The sequence below is a fragment of the Gymnogyps californianus genome, chromosome 5 (assembly GCF_018139145.2).
Source record: "Gymnogyps californianus isolate 813 chromosome 5, ASM1813914v2, whole genome shotgun sequence".
NCBI lineage: Eukaryota > Metazoa > Chordata > Aves > Accipitriformes > Cathartidae > Gymnogyps > Gymnogyps californianus.
Window position 1 is genome coordinate 34,893,860 of NC_059475.1, and position 16,373 is coordinate 34,910,232.

General features: G+C 47.2%; 1 non-coding gene across 1 annotated transcript; it reads right to left on the minus strand.

The window, feature by feature from the left end:
* Window positions 1-16,041: 16,041 nt before the first annotated feature.
* Window positions 16,042-16,154, minus strand: LOC127017462 (U6atac minor spliceosomal RNA). Its single transcript, XR_007766596.1, has one exon. It is a non-coding gene; the product is annotated as a U6atac minor spliceosomal RNA (small nuclear RNA).
* Window positions 16,155-16,373: the final 219 nt, after the last annotated feature.

The following is a 16,373-nucleotide window of genomic DNA, read 5'->3' on the forward strand; positions in this document are numbered from 1 at the left end:
CTGCGGGGCAGTGCTATTTTGGGTGAGGGAGCAAGATTTGCTTCTGTAAAGAAAAGCTTTATCTGCGCTTGTCTTCTGAGCTGGGGGTTGAATCCAGGGGCAGGAGGTCTGCTGAGGAAGGAAAGCCCTCCTAATGGCTTGCACTGGGGGTCGGCTGACACCTGTGTGGAGCCACAGCTAAGCCAGCCTCTTCCTGAGCTAGACAGAAGTTGTCACTCAGATGCACCTCAGAAGGAGGTGTAAATAGGAAGGGACTGTGGACGGATGGTAAAAGTTATCCCTCCAGTTCCCACATCCAAAGAAATGGTGTCTGTGTTGCTTCGTGGACTGTGGTGCAGCAGCCCCTGAGCTCTCTCCCAGACCAGAAGAACCATCACCTTGGAGCTTGGAAGCCCAGCAGCCACGCTGGATGAGCACTGCAGCAACTTCAGGTAGCAGGTTTATCAGCTGGGCTACCTCCAGTGTGGATACCCTGCTGGCACAGCTGTCCTGCTTCCAAGAGCTGAGCTACTTTCTTCACCCGGTGTTGTACTGGTTTATTTAGACCTGCTTCTTGGATCTCTGACACGGGTCTGCTCATTGCCATGCACAGACATGCCTGTGTTTGCAACTCAGATCCCACAATAAGCTATAAACATGTTAGCAACGTCAGGTGGGCTTGGCACTTGTGTGCTAGAGTATAGGTGGAGGGGGAAGTGATACCTACTCCTGCTGTGAAGCATTTTGAGAAGTATGAATGAAAAAATCAAGCTTTTTCGGTGTCTGCTGAAGAAGGGAGGCTGTATGCTAAACCACTCTCTTCTCATTCATACATGGTGAGAAGACTGGTCTGAACTCTGTCCCTGAGGGCCCCCACACCATTTTGATGGCCCTAACTGCAGGAACATCTCTGTTTGGAGCCTGTCTTTTACATCTCAATGACTGCAACCCTGGCAATGAAAAAGAGGAAGAAATCAGTCTTTCTTAGTGCCAATACCATAAATGGAACGACCTGGATTGCTTCGAAAACATACTTTACCAAATATACGGTGGTCAGTAAAGTTACCAAAATGAAGGGAATGAAGTCTTTTATTTCACATACGTGCTATAGTAAATGGTATTTCTTATCCTCATTTACTGCTGAATCCCCAACCTGTCCTGGACTGAATGCCCCCAGAGAAAAACAATAATAGTTTCCAGCTCTGAATACTGCCTTTTGTCATCAGGTTTGAAAGCCCTTCACAAAGGAGAGGAATCTCATTTTCTGTGTTTTTCCACAGGGAGAAAGGGGGTCACGCAGGCATAGCCCGAGCCCCGCTCTGCTCAGTGCCAGCCTGCTGCCATGCCACCTTCCCAGGCCACCGCTGTGCCCTCGCCAGCCAGCCCCACTCCACAGGGGCTGAAATGCTGAAATCCCACTTGTGCGGACTTGTAAACATTTGCTATCTATGCATGAGACTGCAAACGCTCCTGGTGTGAGTAGCTGATGGTTGGGTCAAACGGAGGAGTCTTCCAGTTAATGCTGACCAGGGCTAAGGTAAAACCGGCTCCACAGCCCTTTGCTCACTCCCCGAGCTCCTTCTTCCTCAGCAAGCAAGTGGGTTTTTTCTTTCATAACAAAATTTGAAGCAAAGAATTGCTTTCCATTAGCCAAGGTGCAGATTTTGTTCTCCTTAAATCACCTTCAGCTTGATGAGCGTGGGCACTCCTTGCTGGTGCCTCTAAACATTGCCTGGAGAGAAAACCTCTGCGGAAAGTGAAATTCAGAAGAGCTAATAAAACATTTTCTGAAGGGTTTGAATCTCTCATTCCAAAGAAAACAAAGAGGTCGGCTGACCTTTCAACCTGACCCTTTTCTTTTTTTTCTAAGGCATTAAGAAAAACATTCTGCAAACAATGAGTGCTCGTGGTAATTGTCCCTCCCCTGTGCCCCAGTTCTTGCCAAAAGCAACATTTCAATGGCTATGGGGGGTGGAGGTTGAAAGCAAATGAGTGAGCAAGCAAATGCTGGCTTTCACACATCAGTGGCTGGCTACGCCCTGACCACATCCAAGGAGGTTCAAGGTGAGGGAGTCAAGCTCTCAGGCTGTTCCTCACCGAGTTTTACAGCTGCAGGTATCTGAAATATTGCAGCCCAAGTATGGAAATCTGTGTCGGAAGCATTCAGAAAGCCCAGTCAAAGGGTAAGAAAAAGGGTCACACAGCGGTAAAGTGAAGTATAATTTAGATCAACATCTCTTCAATTGCTGAATTCCACCTTCATGTCACATGCCACATCTACTCATCCCTCAGCCTGTCGCAGTCCCTCTAGTGTCAGGGAGAGGCCTGGTGTGAAAACAATTTCATGTTAGAAAAAAAAGTGCTGTTTTTATATGAGAAAAACCTTCTTGTACCATTTATCTCCATTGCTTTCCAGCACTAGGACCTGCAGTGGATCCTGCTGTGACATGTTTCCAGCTGCAAAAGGAATCAAAAGATTTAGGGTTGAGTTCCCTCCTGATTCTGGAACATGTTGCACTGTGCAATCTTTTGTAATATCTCTCTGCAATAAAAGCACTAATGCTCTCCAAGAGGCCTCCCCCTTTCACTTTGCTCATAAGAGGTGATGACAAGCTCCCAGCCCAATTGTCTACACACATCCTTAACTGCAGGGAGCCAGAGATTTAGCTACCTTTCCTGGTTCTGACACTAACCTGTATGCTGATCTTGGGCAAATCGCTTAAGCTTTACCCCACCCAGACAAAATTTTCATAGAAATCCCTTCTTGCCAATACTGGAGCAGCAGTGTTAGCACTGCTGGGAGATGGTTGCAGACACGAGGGCTTTCAGCTGTCTTCAAGACTCCGCTGCCAGAAGAGGAGACCTGCCTATGCCAGGGCTCATCTTGCTAACTCTGGGGCAGCTGAATCAGTTTTGTAAAAGCACACTGGTACTGTCAAGGTCCTGCCTTTGAACGTGTTACTCCAGCTGTAAAATGTGGATAGAAACACCGAGCCAGCTCTGTAAAGGTCTGCTGAGATTTAAGCTATGTTGGCATCCTCCTCCTCAGTGTCAGTAGAGCTGGCAAACACAAGGAGAGTGCAGGACAGTTTCTACTTTTCTTTGAATCATACTGTAAAACCTCGCAACCCTGAGAACAGACCTTGTAATTCCCAACAAGCACACAAGTGGGTTTAGGTGCTCATGTAGGAGGGAAAGAAGAGGTTCGGGGGGTTAAGTAAACAGTGCATCCAGAATCTTTTTGTTACCCTCCAGATTTACTTCTCTTCAGTAGGAGTTTGTACAGCAAAGTACAATCTTGTGGCTCTTCTTCAAGACCATTAACTCAATATAAAAATATCAGCACTGTTTTTATTATCTGAAAAAAAGAGCTCAGAGCTGAGTTTTTGTGAGCAATGCTCGGTTCATTAAACAATGACTCAGACTAGGTTTTGTGGTGGAGGATTCAGCTTTTCCTTAGCGGTAGGATCAAGATGTCCTGTTTTCATGATAATGTACCTTTCATGTTCTCATGTTGCAAAATTCATTTTTACCTTGATCCCACACAAACCTCTTAGTTTCTTGCTTTTGTTATTGTAAATTATTTACTTTAGAAATGCTGAATCATGACACTGAGGTTAGAGAAAACTGCAATTATATTTAATGTAAGAGTTGTTCCCACATCTTCTGAAGATTCCTGGACTATTATTTTTGCGTGTCCTTACGTTTTATGGTTTAAAAAAGTTCAAGTGGCACTTGGTTTGGCCCTCCTCAGAGAGGTCCAAACCTGGACCTTTTACCCTGGAGATATTTAATTCTAGCAAACGATGCCTGCTAATGCTACGTGGGAGGAACTGTGCCTAGACATTGGAGAGCTGCATGGGCAGTCACAGTGCTGGCTTCCCTCAGACTGCCCCAGAGCGTGTCTGCCTGTGCCGCTGCTGGCTGGCCTCCTCGAAGCCTGGGTGGCAGAGCACCAGTGGGTCCCGGGCTGCAGCTGCGTGGGCTCACGTTTTCCGCGAACGGCGTGGCATGCACCGGAACAGAAGCAGGCTGCAATTCAGAGAAGCACTCCAGAGTTTGTGTGAACACCTGAAGCTTATGTTAACACCTTGGGCTTGCAAAAATCGGGCTAGAAATCTCCTGAAAAAAAGATATTTGTAGTTTCCTGTTCTTATTTGACCAGAAACACAAGGAAAAGGAGCCAGAGCCCCAGCCCCAGGTGTGCGCCGCAGCCCGCCGAGCAGCCTGGAAATACAAATACATCATGGTCTGAGGCCATGGCTTGGTTATTACCCAGCTGCAATCTCGGCCCACCAGTGCAAGGGCTACCTCTCGCCCACGCTCCTCACCATAAGCTATGTCCCACTGGCTGAATCACATCTGCTGTAAGCGAAGACATGCACTGGTTACCCGTCATCTAGTGACAGGCAGCTACCAAGGCTCCCTCCATATGCAGTCACGAATTAAACTGGTAACTTGTTTGTGTGTCAGATGGCTAAAGTGAATGTGAAAGCTGAGATAGGGTGACCTGCAAGGTGGTGTGTGCAGTACAGCAGCGAGTGGCTACCAGCAGATAAAAACGAGTCTGAGCCTGGTATCTCATTTTTTCTCCATTTTTTATAGGTTTTTATGAATGCAAAGATGAGATGCAGCAGGGCGGGTAGAAGACAGTGTGCATGTCAAAAAGCCATAATTTACACTTTGCTGTGTTATATCTGCATACAGGTGTCTGTTTTACCACCCTGCGCACTGCCTATGGGATTACTGCAACACCAGCGCTACTTCAAGAGTAAACTGTATCGGGATACAACTGGTGGGTTGGTGCTGGCAGATGAATTTCTGCTCTGAGCAGTGGCTGGCCTCAGGCTGTCACGCATGGCTCCTGCCCTCTCTTCTCTGAGGCAGTCGGTAGCCCACTGCGTCTAACAGCGGTGGCCACTCGCCTGCTGCATCTCTGCTCCACTGAGCACCACCCAACGTGCAGAGAGGCAGATAGGGGCCACCTCGTTAGCCATTTAATGAGTAAACAAACCATTTCTCCAGTGTTATCCAGGATCACTCAGCCTGAGCCGGGACACCAGCCTGGCAGAAAAGGGGCTCTTGTTCTGGCCCCCCTCTGCAGCAGCTGGTGAGGGACTTGTCCCTTGAAGCAGAACAGGGCTGCCATGCAAGCGAGCCCACCGTGTACAGAGCACGCGGGACAGCCCGTGCCAATGACTTTTTCCAGAGGCCAGCTCAACCTGCATCAGTTAATCCATGTTTTCTGTGCATTAGACCCCAAGTTCTTTTATATTACCACTGATAGTTGAATTTTCCATTTTAGTGGCTCTCATCTTCTGGAGATGTCAGCAGTGCTCTGTAATTGTGGATTATTTAAGCCTCAGCACATCTTTAAGGCAGGTTTTATACCCCTCCTTTACAGAAGGGCTGGGTGAGGCCAGGCAGCCGTTGGAGGGTATGTGCCAAGCTGCATCATGGCCAGGGATAAAGCCCCATTTTCCTCTCTTTGTTTCTGCAATGGGATGTTGTCTGTTTAATCCAGGCAACTGTGTCAAGGGATGGGGTTTCCCAGCAGGACGGCATGATGGTTTGTGTGCATGTGACAGCCCAAGCAGAAGCCCAAATGAGCACTGAGGTGCTGCTGGCTTCTCCAGTGGCACAGTAACTATTTTACCTGTTAGTTGCCCTGCATTTTACTGCCCTTCCCATCCTGCCATGACCTCACTCCTTCAAGGATGGGCTCTCAGGTAGTGTTAGCCTGCCTACAGGCACAGCTACAGGGCAGCCACTAATTTGACTCAGGCTGTAAGGAGAGATGTTGGAGCACAGAGCTGTGAGGAGCTATAGGACAGCAGTAACGCCGCCAGTCGTCTTTTCTCCCAGGCTTTATCAGGACGCCATGCACGCATTTGATGCTTGCTCCTGCTCCATACGTGAGTCTTTGCTACCCTGGCAAGGAGTTGCATGCGTGCTCTCCCGGCCAGCTCGGAGGCAGTGCTGCAGGCAGGCAGACCTCCCTCACCCTGCTGCCTGCACTCTGGAACGGTGGCAAGGGGAGAAGCGTGTGCTGGAGGACTTTGAAGCAATGCAAGACTCGGGGGAGAGTGCAGGACCCACGAAGCAGGAACCTTTGGGTCGCGTGTTAGCGCTAGAAACCTGCCAGAAACGGGACAAATGCAGGAGTGCAATTAGCAAACCGTATTCCCTGGCTGTTTCCAGGGAGCGTGCGTTCCCCCTTCCCAGCTGTGCTGGGGTGGAGGTGAATTTCCAGTGCAGCGGGAGCACTAACAAGTTAATGTTTAACATTATTATTACCTCATCTTCCAGAGGCTCCTTCTAAACATAACAATTGACGACAGGCTCCTGATAGTTTGGAGGAGACCGACCTCAGCCCTAAGACTATGATGAATATGATTTCCCTTCCCCCCCTGTTTTGATTTTCTGCTCTGTTACTCCAGAGCATTGGCTGGCCATGACCCCTGGCTGCTTTTTCTGTAATTACCAGCTCCTGCCAGATTTACTGTGGAAGTTAATGTCTGTTCCAGCCAAGTCAGCCCCACTGTTACATTGTACGAGACAGTAACCCCTTCAGTACAGGCAGAGCTTTAGCGAAGCAAAACAGAGAGTCAGGAAAGGGGCTTCTCAAGGCCCTAGGGAAAGCCTCACGTGCTCGACGAGAGTGCCGCATTAACACTAGCGCTTTCATTACGCGGAGGCAGGCCACAAAATCTTCCTCAGGGTCTTTCAAATCCCACGGAGCACACCGCATGCTCAATGAGGAAAGAGCAAGAAAGCGACTCTTACAAGAGCTCTGACAAACTCTCAGGCTTTCCTCTCAGTCCACTATGCTCCTCTGGGCCTTGTCTTCAGAGCCTGTGCATGGTCTGGTGGGACTTTCTTTAATAAATTAACATTCTGGACAGTTACCCTTAAAATTGGAAGGATTTTTTTCAGATGTTGTTTTGGCAAGCAATTTTTTACATGATCAAATGAAGCTTGCTAAAAAGGGCAAGATTCAGACTCAGATGGCTACCCAGCAGAGGCACATGTCTCAGCTTTGGTCCAGCCATCAGAAACACCTTGTCTTGCATCCACACATCCTGCCCAGCTGATCAGAGCAGCTCCTGGGCTGCACTCATTACAACAGTGCGCAAAAGGTTTGTGGAAGATGAAACGTACTTGAAACATAGTCAAGGGCTAAATGCAGTTGAAATAAAGGCCAGATTCTGATGAAAATTATATTCAGCTATGTCTGGAATAATTCCTTCTAAGCCACTGGAGCTGTGGGGTGCAAGTCCTGTGCCATGGGGTCATGGGGAAATTAGGTGAGTAGCCTTGGTATGGTGTGCACCACATGAGCAGAAGGGGCCACAACAGCAGTAAGCAATGTCAGAAACTTCAGCTCTAGACACAGCTGGGAGATAATCATGAGGAATCAAAGAGATCACACAAGTACCAACCTGTTAATGTGATCCGTTACTATGGACGGGAAGACAATAAGAATAGACCAAGTAGGCTTCAGTAACACATTTGCAGCAAATCTCCTCTTGGGCTCCCATATTTCTGTTCAGGATTTTGCAGACAGATGCACAGTAAGTGCATGGTGGAAGTTAAGTCTGGTGCTTCCAGGAAGTATCATCAGATGTGCTGCATGTGCCCTGTACAGTTATTCTTTGCGTTTTAGATTGATATTTAGATATATCAGGCAGTACACACGCAGTAGGTCTGTGCATCGGATTTACTTGATGTGGCTGGTTTAGCAGAGTGCATATGCACAACAGTGTGAGTTGGGGTGCTGCCTGTCCCAGATACCCCCGGGTGACTCCTGGGCACCTGTCGGCAGACTCTGAGACATGCTGCAGCACAGCAAGGGGCTTTTGACCTGATGGGCCAACCAGATATTCAGAAAACCATGAGAAATCTATAAAGCTTAAAAAAACCAAAAAAATCCAAAAAGATCCAACTGGAGAAATTTATGCGTAGAAAAAGAGGACATACCTGAAAATGTAGATGTATGGGCAGCCCTAGTCTTCCCCACAATTTGAATCTGTGGTTCATGGCAGATAGCCCACTCTTGAGGAAAAAACAGCACTCTCTTCTTCACCAAGGCCATCAGAGCCAACTTTCGGGTTTGTGGGGCTGCGAGCAGGACCGGGTGCCAGAGCCACTTGGAAGGAGAGGCTCTGTGCTTATTCCCACTGTGGAAGCTGGGACTGGAGACATGCCAGGACAGTGGGGATGGAAGTAGCAGTTTGACATGTAGGGGCTCACACACAACCTGGCTTTCGGGTAAAAGACTTTTGGACCAGCCAGCAACTACAGACACACCTCAGGCGTGAAGAACCGCTGGCTTTCTGCATCCAAATTTGATAGGAACTCACCCGTATCGATGTCCCCGTGCGTGGGTCAGTGTGGGTCCTGGGCTCTCCAGGGCTGCATGCCTTTCTGCACCAACGGGGAACAGGAAGGGAACGTCTCTGCCCTGGCAATGTTGGCAGCAGATTGCAAAACACAAACAAGTAAATACAGAGTATCCCCATCAGAAAGAAGGGGGGATGAAGAGCTGAAGTCATCTGCAGTACTCTGGGCATGAATTCTGGACCAAAACCAGGAGGAAGCTCATCCGCCAGCCCCTCTAAACCCTGGGCTGGGTGAGGACAGCAAAGGGGACCCTGCACGGGCCCCTCAGTGATGAGGCAGACCTCTCAAATCTTTTCTAGCGTGTGAGACAACCCAGTGGCCTGTCACGCAACGGGGGGATGTGTCTGGCAGGCTGGCCCTGCGAGATGCAGGGGCTGTGGCAGGAGGCCACGGCAGCCTGGCTGCCCGCCAGCCTGCGAGGTTCGCCTCCTCCAGCAACCTGCCAATCTGCCGGCCCTGGACGTGCCGTCAGGGAGCGAGAGAGCAGCCTGGCCGTGCACTGTGCTCAGGCGTGAGGTATTTATTATCCCAGCAGCGGGGAGGCGTGAGGTGAGAGTCAGATCTGCGAGGAATGCAGGGGCTGGCTCTGCCCTCTGCGCAGGGGACACCTGAGCTGGGGGCAGGAGGGCGCCACAGGAGCTATGGCACTGCAAATGGAGGTCTCCGTCTTCTCGAGGTGCACCAGGGTGCCACAGGTGCCTGTTGTTGAAAGTCAGCTAAAATAATCCCCACCAGTACGGAGTGGGAGCATTGCCCTCTCCTTGCACTGCTTAGGACGACATCTCAGCCCAGTTCCCAGGAGATCTACCCATGGCTCCTGCTCCCTTCCCCCAGGCCGGCGAGGTCTGCAGCATGGCCTGCAATATGCTGCACAGAGTGTGCCGGACACACTCAAGCATGCTCGCCTGCCCTCTGGGTGCCACCACAGGTTTTTGGGAGCACCCCAGGCTGCCACTGTGGGAATCTGTGGCAGGCATGAAGAGATGCCGATGAGTGCCCCAGGGTGAATCGTGAGTGGGGTCGTACTCCCCCTCGCCTTCCTGTGCATGTAGAAGCCCTGCATAAATGCTACTGCATAGGCTGATTGTTTTAAGGCACACGTGTGAAGCACCCCACAGGGTGCCAGGGACTGCCATTGCAGGGGAGACTGCTGGTCTGGTCCAGTTAGCTGGGTACCTGCCTCTGGCCATGGCTCGTACCCACACTGCGGAGAGGAAGGAAGATCTCATTCCTGCATCGGGGTGGTAATGCAGCGGTGGACTTTGTGGGCAGGGAGCACCCCAGGGTGCTGTCCACCTCCTGAGGGCTGTTGTATCCATCCTTCATCCCTTCTCCCTTTGGTACGAGGTACATTGATGGACATGTGGGAAGCCGCCAGGTATTTTCATGTTAGGAATCACACAGGATAGGTAAACGTGTTACAGGCCATTTGCAACATCTTCATTTTACTGAAGCAGAGTTTAAAAGAGTTTCCAACAGCTGCAGCCTGGCATCATCTTGGGTACTGAAATAATTTCAAACTTTCAGATTCACAATACTGAGAGAGTTGGATTGGTGAAAAATGAGAATTAGACTTTCTTGATCTTTATATCACTCACTGTCTGTTTTTGAAAAGGTATTTTCAACCGATATTGAAAGGCAAAATATATTGTCAGCATCTTCTTAAGTGTCTTCAGGTGCAAGCAGACGTGATAGGAAGCCCTTAAATGAGGGCAGGCGTGGGAGGTAGCCCTGTCAGCCCTGTTTACAATGCAGACTGGGATTTGCTGCTGAATTTGTTGAGTTTGACTGCAGTTTTCTTTTGATTTTGGGGTGGGTACATGTTGTGTTTCAGTAACTATTTTAATAGTTACAGCCTGGGAGAAGAGCATTTTGTGTCTGTAAATCCGATGGTAAGGATGTGTAATTTGTCAGTTTGAAAAACTGAAGGATTACACCTATACTGGTGTGTTGATCAACAATTACCTATATGCAGACTGTTTATTATTGGCAATTATACGTACTGGAAAGCCTGTGTAGTGAAACCCTCCCTATCGTAAACACGCTCAGCTATCTGGTCATCAAGCCGTGGGCTTTTTCTTGCGGGGATGGAGGCTGACACCAAACCCAGCAACAGAACAAAAGCTTGGTCAGAGGGAAGGGGGTTTGCGGCGTATGAAGTGAGTTTTGATTCATTCCCGAGCTCAGATGTTGCTTTGGGAAATGTATTCTCTTCAGGTCTCTCGCTGTGACTCTATAAACAGATGCAGGGACTTGCATTTGGAGGCACTAAAAGTGATTTAAATGATTCAGCCTGGGATTTTTGCCAAGCAGCACCTCCTTCTGTTTGCTGCGGGGGCTTTCCTGCCCTCCCCCTTGTCAGTGGGTTGGTTGTTGTTTTTTTTTTTTTTTTTCCCTCCTTCCATGCAAAATTTTTTGAGACTGTCCTTTGAGACAGTCTCTTTCTCCTAAAAGAAGAAGAAGAAAAAAAAGTTTGCTTCTCCAGATGGACAGCTGCTCCCTGCTCCTTTTGATGTTGCTTTTATCTGCCAGGCCAGTGCTCTCTCACCCTCTCCCCTCCCCCGGAGGCAGTTTCCATGGGGGTCTCAGGGGAGCTTTGTCTCTCACATGTGTTTAAAGAGAAATGTGGAGCTGACACAAAGGCTCCACGGCTCGACCTTTCGCCCTCCGGAGTTATGAGGGCCATAAAGCTCAAGTCCCTGGTAACAGCGCCGATGACCAGGGCAGTTCTGGACACAGACAGAGCTTTTTTGGCAGAAAATTGTTTAACTAAAAATAGTTCTAGGGAGGAAAATAAAAGGTTGTGCAAACTAAGCAATGTCTTTTATTGCCTTATTTGGTGTTACTGGTAGTAGCATGAATTTCTTCAGTATGGCAAGAGGCAGACAGCTTCATTGCATTTCACATCAGATTTGAAATACATTGGGCACAGATAAAAAGTGACACCCACTGAGGTGCTGGGGAGCAAGCCTGTGATCACTGGTCTGCAGATGCAAAGGATGAAGGCTGCTCTGCTGCAGCACCTGACCTCCAGGCAGAGCTCAGCAGAGGCCTGGGATGAGGCACAACCTTCAGGCATTGCGGCTTTCCCTACCAGGCAATGGGAGAGCTGCTTCTCCTTGCTAGAGAGGAGGAACCTCAGAGTCCAGCAAAGGCCTGAGGAGCCGCCAAGCCAGCCAACAAGCAACCTTTAACCTCCAGTCTCGCAAAAGTATTCAAGTGCCTTAGCTCCAGAGCAGAGGAAAGGATTGCTGTTCCCTTATTGCTCACAGCTGTGAGGCTCTCCTTGAGCTAGGTGTCCAAACTGGGTGTCTCCCACCATGAATTGAGTCATTAGTAGTGCAATCTTGCTCTTTTTTTTAATTCCTATTCGGCCTGGCTAGTAACAGGTGTTGGATCCAGGTGCTCCACAGTTGAGGCAAAAGGTTCACTAGCATTTGCTTTCCTGCTGAAGCTCTTGCCTTCTGCCTAAAATGGGCCAGCCATAGAATGAAAGGGGAGAAAAAAACCCTGATTCTCTTGCCTCCTGCAGAGGGTCTTTATTTGCAGGAGAGTTGCAAGAGTGTTGAGTCCCTATGCATAAGTTTTAACAAGTGGAAAAGCTTCCACAGACGAGTGACTTGCCCAGGACATCTATTAGTCTCATGATGAAGCTGCTCTCCTCAGAGGTGCCAGATACCAGAAGAGAAATTCGAGGTGGATCCTTCATTTCCTTAAGGGAAGCTCTAATGTTTGAATGCTGGGTGTGATAAAGGGCAGGTGACCATGAAGCCTTGTCCCCCAGTTTTCTTTCCTCCAAGTTAAACTTGCTGCAATGTGCGTGGCCATTCAGACAGTGTAGGCGGTGGGGGGGCAGCTGCTGCTGAGCAGGGGTTTGACTGTGTGCAGGAAGACTCTGAGCAGGAGTTTAAAAATCTTTATAGCATCTAAATATTGTGAGAAAATGCCTCATTCTCTTCGGGAGCAGGTTGTTTGGGAGCAGGGGCCACCTGTTACATATGTATGTGTGGGTATATCAGCTCGATGGGGTTCTTATCATGGCTTAGGGCTATCGCAGTAATAAGACATTTCCCAGGAATCTTTCCATAAACTTTTGTTCTTCTAAACCAGATACAGTGAGGGTCACTTGCTGTGCAACAGAGGGATAGGTTTTTCCTACTCAGAAAAAAAATTCAGCAGACTTTTATTTTAAGTTAAATAAAGCAAAGCCAAGAAGCAGGGAGGGAGGGGCGAAATAAAGTCTCCAAAAGAAAGAAAAACCTCAGTGATTTATGCTGAGACATTTTGTGTTTTTAACCTAAATACAGCTACTGTTAGAGTAGGCAGGGAGAATTTTTACACCAAAAGGTACACACAGAAAGCACTGCCAGCATCTCTTTCCACGTACATGATCTCTCACCCTGGTAGTCTTTTTGCTTGAAATGAGCAGCTTTGTGCATGAACACGAAGTAGAACTCCCTGTGCAACCATGCACCAACAACCGCATGCAGTAATTCTTCGTGTAGCTACGTTTGTCTGCCTGTCTTGCATGATAAGGTGCACATATGCACTCTCATTTTCTTCCTATAAATCTCCTTTTCTTTTCAGAAAGTTGTAAACCTAAAGATAACAGCACACACTCTCTTAAAAGCAAGGTTGACACTGAAATCCTTGGCTTAAAAATGTTGCCTGGAGGAGAAAAATCTCCATCAGCCCAAAGGCAGCAGATTTAGCTCATGTGCCGATTGTCGCTCTCCCACCACACCATGGGGAGCATGCTGGGGGAAGGCACAGTGCAAAAAAGGAGTGCAAAGGGCAAGCAGTCCCTTGGCTCTGGCGATCCTTCAGTGGTATACGAGCCTTAAGGGGATCACATGATGGGAATAGAGTGAAACAACCATCTAGCTCCTCTAAATCACATCACCTTGTAGAATCGGTGAACACAATCTCTTCCCTCCCATATATCACCCTCACACCAGACAGATCTCGAATGCAAAGGAGAATTGAGCACTTCTGCTCCAGAGCATGCGTCTGCGGTTAATAACAGATGATCCTAATCACCGCTCCTAGAGCCCAGGGCTAGCTGATAACTCTCTCTTCTGACCCCCATAATCTTCTCATTCCTGAGAAGGAGCAGATATTGTGAACGATGGCTTTTAGTAATTGGGACAAAAATAGTCCTCCTTTTGCTCAAGGAATTCAGATAGCAAACTACGGGAGCAGCAGAGTGGCTGAGCAGCCAAACTACAGGGCTGGGAAAGATCTGCATCGTGTATCTGGCTCTGCCACAGGCTTGCTCTCAGTGACCTTAGGAAAATTAGTTAAGGTCTCACAGCCTCGTTTTCTTCCTCTGGAAAAATCAAGAAAATAATAGACAGCAACTCCAGAATGGCATTGTGAGGATACATTGGTATTTATAACATGTGTTGGATTTTCCAGAGTAAGATGGGATATAATATTAACAGCTGAGAAACACGCTTTGCTGAAACTGCTTCTTTACTCAGAGAGTGGTTTCACTGCTTCTGCAGCAGCCCTTGAGGCTGCATTAGCACTGAAGGGTAGCCTCACCAACTCTCCATTTACACTTTAAAACCTCTACACAGGCAGCAGCAGTCACAGATGCAGCTGCAAGAAGAAACCACACACCACAGTTGTGCAGGTGCATGTGGGCCCCAGTGGGAAAGAATATTAACTATTTCCTGGTAATAGGGACACAGAGGTCCTTCACGCGGGCAAAATAATCTCAGCACAGTTCCAGGACACAGCCTGTGTGGGAAGCTACTATCCAAACGAATACACAACTGTGCTTAACAGATCCTAGCTTAAATGACTACAGACTAAATATTGTGGATTCTCTTTCAAATTCAGCTAAGTTTGTGCATTGTGTGCCCCATATTTTCAATGGGGCAGGGAAAGCTTTCATCCTACAACTTCCATTAGTGTTAGTTTAAAGCTTTGTGTCTGGAAGGCATAGTTGATATTTACCCCAGTATTTCAAGATCAGATACATTTTTTTTAACAAGCTAATCATATTATTTGCGTCTCTCCTTGACAAAAAGTTGCAGCAGGATCATTCTTTGTGCCCATAAGGTACCTGGGAATTAGAAGAATAATTCATAATTGATACTTTTTTAGAAGAGTTTTATCTTTTTGGAAGAAAATTGTCTGTTTTGATTCTTCTAATATAGTCTTTAATTACAATTATTGTCTGAAATGGAAACTGCATGATTATTTGCAAAAGTAATAAGGCATGTTTCCCTTCTCTGAAAAGACTGAAGTGAGAATCAGGCCTCCAGTATGAATGTATACATAAACTACATTTAAAAATAATTTTCTGTGAAATTGCTTCCAGTTATTTGGTTTGCTAGAATATTAAGATGCAAATCCAGGCAAAGTAGATTTTTTTTTTAATACACTTAATATCTGTGAACCTAGTAGGATTGGCTGAGCTGAAGCTGCTGCAGGAGATAATGATGTTCTGCTGAAACACAGCAATGCTTCAGTAAACCCTGAGGATGATAATGCATTGAAGTAACAACATGTGGCATTGCAATCCACCCACACATCATCATGCATCACACCAAAAATGTCACGATGTACTGATGGTTAAGTTTCTCTTCTAGAATCACAAAGCTGTCAGTTCTAGCTGCAACGCTCACAACAAACTGTGCTTTTTAATTTCACGTCTTTGTCTGGTTTCAGCTGTACCCAGGATCTTTTTTACTTGAGATAGTGATGGTGGATGCTCCTTAAGCATTTAAAAATGAGATTCAGAAAAATACTTAGCCATCCAAGTTTCCGCTCTTACAGAGCCCCACCTGAACAGTAGGAGGCTGTAAAACTAGGCAGAAAATGTAAGAAAGAAGTCTGGCACCAGATTTCCATGCCTTCTTGCTTTCCACCAGAGCAGAAAGTAGCCTCTGGCTTTCAATTCTACTTGAAATATAACTTCTGCAGGTTTTCCAAATGCCTTTGCACTTACAAATGTTTGAAAGCTTAGATTTGGCACAAGTTTCAGCAAAGGTTTAGGGTGGTAGTTAGTGGGAATGATGGCAGAGTGGAATTTTATCTTCCATCTATGTCATGATAACAAAAGTTATGAAAACTTTTTTTTATGTTTGCCTTCTTGTATGTTTGATAAATAAGACAACACATTCACAATCACTTACCTTCAAGAGCTTCCACTTTTCCTACCACTGGTGGAGCTAAAGTAAAGATGAAAAATTTTAGGAAAAATTGCTTGAATGGATCAGGCTAAATTCAAAGGCCTGCCTGTATTAAGGTTGGGGCCTGGATGGAGTTTTGGTTTCTATACCCTAAATTTTAACTTTGATAACCTCAGCTACTTCTTGACTCTGCAAATACCTACTTTCAGTAGGTGCTTCAACTCTTAACATCAAAAAATCCTGTTTAAGCACTCTTAAAGTTCTATATCTACACATGCTTACTAGCACTTCAGTGTTTGTAGGTCAGAGAAGTGCAATGTCTACCCCACATCGAAGGTCAATGGAGATCCAGACACAAAACATTTCTTCTCTCCACCCTTCCGTCCTTTTCCCTTTTGGGCTGGATGATGATGCCTGCTGCTTTTTTTTTTTCCCCTCAAAGCAACAGTGACGACGATGATGGTGGTCCTGTGTTTTCACACAAGAGCTTGGCAGTTGCGACAGTCTTCCCAGGATATACACTAGATGCCACAAAGTAAGTGACAGTCTTAAACGTGGTTAAGTCCATTAGGACTTCTTCCATCCTAACCAAGGGGAGTGCTGTCCTGGTCTCATTTCATATTTCCAAGGTACTGGGGAGATGGACATAATTATCTTCTGAAGGACTTGAAATTCACATTTCCCGCCTCCCTAGAAAGTGTTATAATGATCAGGGGAGAGACAGGGGTGGGACATTTCTCCTCGTGCAGGTCTTCCAGCAGGGAAGGGAAAGAAAATTGGATTCACTATGTCAGAGAGAAGAAGAGTGGTTATGGCTATGATGCCTGCTTGCTAGGGCACTCGCCA